The sequence below is a fragment of the Falco biarmicus genome, chromosome 6 (genome assembly GCF_023638135.1).
Source record: "Falco biarmicus isolate bFalBia1 chromosome 6, bFalBia1.pri, whole genome shotgun sequence".
Lineage (NCBI taxonomy): Eukaryota > Metazoa > Chordata > Aves > Falconiformes > Falconidae > Falco > Falco biarmicus.
In genome coordinates this window covers 6,980,339-6,986,338 of record NC_079293.1, presented here as the reverse complement: position 1 = coordinate 6,986,338, position 6,000 = coordinate 6,980,339, and positions in this window count along the sequence as shown.

The following is a 6,000-nucleotide window of genomic DNA, read 5'->3' as shown; positions in this document are numbered from 1 at the left end:
AAAATAAAGGAACACGCACACCTGCGCACACAGAGATTAACCTTTTGGAGTAAATGATTTATTGAAAATTATACCCTCAGTTCCAGTGATCACTGAGGTGTGCTATTAAACTGAGCTAATTTCTTGTGTCTGACTCAGAAAGCCGTGACCCCGACTGTCACTATCGTTTGCATGTGTAGCACAGAGGAGGATGCAAAACCCACATCCTCCTTCTCCAGGGAGCGCTCCCAGAAAGCTTACACTGCTGCTCCTTTCTGTCCTTGACATCTGTCCAGATTTGTCCTGCTGCTTGGCCTGTGATAGGGAATCCCATGTCCAGGTAAAGCCCATGAAATAACAAAGCCTTATGCCATGCGTGCCTCTGCTCTTTCTCCACCATCAGCCTCACACACACACATAAAGGATGTGCTGGGGAGGCTGAGGCTGTTCATCGATACAAGTCTTTGCAGAGCATTCCCAGTGCCTCCTCTCTCATTCCACTATGCCAAGGGCATCTTGGATGCAAGGGAGGTTTAAGCCTGGTCAAGCCAGTACTTCTCAGGCATATTACCTACAGACACCCCACCCCACACCCCCCAAATCTGGAATTCTCCAGAAGATTAAAGCTATTAGCATTTATGATATGATGACTGAGAGCAAGGAGCTGAAAACTCTGTGTGAAACTTCCTATGTGTGTTGTGCATGCAGAAACCCTTGGGTATTTTACACAGAAATGTTGATTATAATTATAGTACTGGAACATCTTTATCTGCCAAAGCGTCTGCCTTGCACCTGCTCTCCTGCCACAGAAAGAGAGCAGTGAGAGAGAACACAGGCTGCAGCAGGAAAGGGAAGAAAAATAGTAACCTCTTTAGAAAAACTCTGTCGGTTTTTCTTCAAACAATTTTTTTCTTGGCCTCAGTGTGGGGAGAAAAAAGCACAGCTCTTCCACTGTTCCCTTGCTCATGTATATAAGCAATCTTGTGAATAGCATCTCAGCTCTACAGTTCTTTGAAGAACTGAAATGAAAGGATGGATCCTCAGAAGATGGTGTTTTCTCTTTGTCTGGTTGAGCAGGCCCAGGTCTTGCAATGTCAAGACATGCTTTCTCTCCCTCCCTCCAGTGGGAAGGTGTTTATTGGCACTGCGGCATCTGCTGAGAATCGATACAACTCCCTTGTGGTTCAAAGTAAAGTCACCGCAGGTTTCAGAAGGAGTCAGGGCAGGCTTTAAAACCGTATTTCCTTTTGAGGCCATTGAATCCCTTCTAGATCGCCAAAGCGCTGCCAGTCAACATGAGGGTTTTTTTCTGAGAAAGGCAAAAAATGCACCAGGAAATGAAGTCCTCAACTATTCTGCAGTTACTACATAGCCCTGGTTTTTATCTGTTACTAATATGGGTCCAAATTCAAAGAAAAAGACTGTTTCAACAAGGCACTTAAGAATGTATATGTATAGAAATTGCTTTAACAGAGCGTTCACTTAGTATTTGTACAAATTATGCCTAGCACTCTCTATTCATGTCCTCTGAATCCTCTCTAAGAAAAACAGTAAATAATTAAACCCACCATCAAATATATATGTTTCAATTTACTTAAAATATTTATTTCAGGCAAAAACCTACTTGGTGCACATGTCAGACAACATTTTATTTTGGAGCATTTGCTGAACACTAATGTCACAGACAATATGAATGATCTCTTGCAGTGCTGAGATAATGAATACCCAAGGCAATCATTTCCATGATGAGCTCTGCATTTCATCTGGAAAACCCTCTGAACATACTTTGCATTTTAAGTCGTTTCTTCTTAGTAGCAGCACTATTTTAAAAAATATATATTTGTCAAAACTTACATACTTAGGAAGAGATATATAACAATGTTTAGATTTGTTATGTGTCAGTTTCCAACTAGGTCATATAAGTTCAGGTAAAAGTTAATTTAGTATGTATTTCATATATATATATATATAAAAATAAACATACCATATATGTATTCACAGTATTTATCTATATAATATATATATACGTGTTATGAGATGGTAAGAATAGATCTATATTATATATATTTTATATAGAATGTATTTTCACAGTATAAATATAAATATAGATATAGATATAAATATATGGTCTTTGAAGGTAAGGAAAACCAAAAGGCAAGAATTTACAATGCCTAGTACAGCCATAAAGTATTTCAATAACAACAACAACAACAAAAAGTGTGTGATATGAACTGATATTTTGGTGAAAGAACCAGTTTAAGAAGACAGGAGGTAAATGTAATGGAAAAAATTCAGACTTTTTTTTTATACTTATGCTCCAGCAATGCCTGGAGGCCAGTGAGATACTTGGCCGACTAACAAAATACTAATTATTTGGAGACTTCTGTTCCACGGAGTAAAGCCACATCAGTAACTTGGAAAATGAGATCTGTGGAGTTCTTAAAGGGCGCTAATGAAGAAAATCCATCAGGAGAAAATTTAAAAAATGAGACAAGAAAATTTCCAATAATGTGATATCACAATGATTTGCTATTCTGTACTTTGTATCGTGAATGCTAGGATGTACAAGAATGCAATGTGTGATAATGAGACTGTGCTGCAGGTCAGAGAGGAAATAAATAAATAAAATGCTGAGTAGAGGAAGCTGATAAAAATATTGAGGATGCAGCTTTAAAAACATTGTGATAGTGGTCTTTGGATTCTTTGGAAATGACAAATTTATGCCCGTCAGAGAAAATTTGCTATTATCTACTTTAGAAATTTTCCCTGTAGTAATTGGTATATACATATATTTATATCAAAACCAAACATTGCACCTCCTAGTTTATCACCCAATATAAAATATATTGAATATTTTCATATATTTTATTGTGGATACTCTAATATCTCGAATATTAAGGTGGGGCATATAAAGACATGCACAGAAGTTTTTGAGGGAAATTAAAAAGGGGAGGATCTGAGGCAAAATCTCCAGATGGAATAAACCACAGACACAATTGTCTCACACTCACAGACAATCATGTGTCAAAACAACATTATTAAGACTGTGATAGTGAGCACCAAGAAGTTAGAAAAATACCAGAATCATCGTTGTCTACACAGATTCAGTTCACGTGCGTATACGCATTAAGGCAGTCAATGGCATCACCATCTTCTGTTTTTCACAAGCTCCTTCCCCCTCGCAGTGCCCAGAATAGGTGATGACAATGTATTGAATTGCTGTTCAATATATCATTTGTTCTCTGTACAGCCTGCACGCTCCAACGGTTTTCTTGCATAGCAAAAACTTACAGACCGGATTTCAAAATGCTGCTCTGATGGGTTTTCTGCAGTGCCAGTAACCATGGTGGCTGCAAGAATAAATGAACAAAGTTCACAGGGCCTTTAAGGATTGGGCGTGCCTTACTACTGCTGCCATTTTATACATAGGTAATTAAGGACACATCCTAATGTTAAAAAGGCTCTTTAAACCTGGCTGGCCAGTTTGAGATAATGATGATCTTGTTTTTCCATAGCCTTGAATTATGAGGCAAGATTCTCATTAATTTCAGCTGCTGTCATAAGCCTTAGATCCATAGTGTCCAACCTATTTAGGACACACAAATGCAAGGGGGAATTTGCACTTCAAACCCTGGGAGGGCTGGACGTAAACACTTCTACAAATCGTACTGCAGACTCTTGTATCAGACACACAAATATAGAAACACGTTGGGATTCACATCACCCAGCCTGAGACACCTAAAAGCTATTTTCAAGCTAAACTAGTTCAGCTAAACGTTTCTAAGTTAAAGCAGTCATCTTTTAGAGTCAGTAGAGAGTCATAGACTGTGCCACAGACTTTGTCGTCTTGCCTGCCCTGTACATTTCAGACAGACAACTCATCTTAGGATGAAATCAGTTGTCCTCTGAAGGTTCCTATCTAATGGCATCCTGAATTCACTGTCTTAGACTTAGATGTTTTACACTTAGATCTTAGCTGTTAGACGTAATGTTTAACCATTGAACACTTAAATTGGATGAGACATAACTCACATGTGAACCTCACCGATTTTTTTTTTTCCCTCCAAAAGTTTCGGGATTTTTGAGTGATAGACTTTGTGGTGTTAAAAAGTATTCCCCATCACAGTCTGCAGGTGAATTCCTATGTTTATACAAATGCAAACAGAACGACTGAGGGGGCGAAAAATCGTCAGGTAATGCAATAGTAGTACCTAGATAAGAAAATGTCAGGTCTGCGATGCAGGCTCCTGTTACTTGAACTAACAGAGTACCAGCCTGGAGCCTCCCTAGGTGGTGATGGAACCTTGCCAGCAGCTCTCTCAGGCTTTGCTGTGGTAGGGTCTCCCAAGGTCCGTGGAAAGCCCCCAAGGCTTTGGGAAGCACACGGACACTGGGCCCACAACTACTATACCTATTCTTTTCCAGACTTGCTGCTTCTCTCCCTTCCCCTCAAATGTATTAATATTTTAGTCATGTCTCTTCCCAGTTTTAGCTCTTCATCTCACTTCTTACTTACAGGTCCCAGACTCCGCTCTACAGGCCTCTCTCCAGACTGCCTCTGAGACCAAGACATCCAGGCCCAATGTCATTCATTAGGAAGAACCTGTCTCACGCCCTTTGTTTTCCCAGTCTTTTCCCCATTTGTCAGCACTTAGACCTCTTCCTGTCCTCAGTCCTTTACCCCATTCTTCTTATCCTGTTAGTGCTATTTCTCTCTTCCAGTTTCTCTTCCCATCTATCTTTCACCCTTAACACAGAACCTATTCTTCTCTGGCATCACGACATTCCTCTTTTCCAGTCCAAATTGTTCTTCCCATGCTCAGTGCTTTCTTTTTCCAGCTCCTTTTCTAGCCGTTCTTGCTTTGCCTCTGCAGCCTCACTCCTTGGTGACTTGTCCTGCTCCTTCCCTCCTCCTGTTCTCCACTGCCCGTTAGGGAATTGGATCCAGTCTCCTTGTTCAAACACGGTCTGTTCTCCCCACATCTTTCCCCACATCTACTGGAGCAAGCTCCTCCAGGATGCCTCCCCAGGACTTAAGCTCTTTGATCAGCCGGACACAATGTCGCTCGTGAGCTCAAGCCCTAGTCCATTTGTCCCCTGGGCTCAGCACACACGGGTCTCCTTTTCTCCTCACCTCTCTCCACACCCAGCCTGGTTCCAGTTTCAGGGCTCTGGGTGCACCAACAGGCTCTGCCATGCAGGTATGGGAGCATGCTGGAGAGGGAAGGGTGACCCACTTCACATGGAAGAAGTTGCTGTGACCCTGGGGGGTTTGCTCCAGGATCTCACTGTCTCTGTCGGTCTGTCTGTGGGATGGGGGTGGTGTGAGTAGGAGAGGTGAGTTGGCCTTAAAAGAAGCCCACAAGCTCCTTCCAAAATCTGTGAACAGGCTCCCCTGATCAGTAATGATACAGTGTGGGAGGCCATGTCACGGGAAAACGTGGTAGGAAGTCAGGCAGTCAACAGGGCCACAGGTAACACCTTGAAGGTGAAAAATCGAGCTGCCTTGGCAAACAGGTCCACCACTACCAGAATGGTTGTATTCCCCTGTGAGGGGACAGGTGTACTGTGAAACCTCTGGGTGCAAGCTGCCACAGATGGGCAGGAGGGGAGAGGGTCTCCCAGAGCCCCGGGGCCTTTGCAGAGGCCACTGGTGTGGGCATAGGTCTCGCAGGCCAGGATGTAATCAACTACATCAGCCCACACTCTGGGCCACCTGTCTGCCCAAGTGATCAGGTGGTGTCCTCCAGCAGCCACCATGCCTGGCTGCAGGTGCAATGGCTGGGGACTGGTGTCTGCCATGGCTCCTAAGCAATGTATTGCTGCTTGCTTCAAGTGAAAAAAAAAAAAAAAGGTCTTTTTCTTGTAAGCAGAGGAATGGAGACAAGAGAGGCTGCAGACCGAGTTCCTCTTCATCTCCTTTTCCAGGCTTAGTCTTCCACTGGGCTAATTAAACCTCCCTACTGCCTCCACTGAACATCATTTCTAGTCCTGATTCTCAGTATCCCACAAACCGCCACC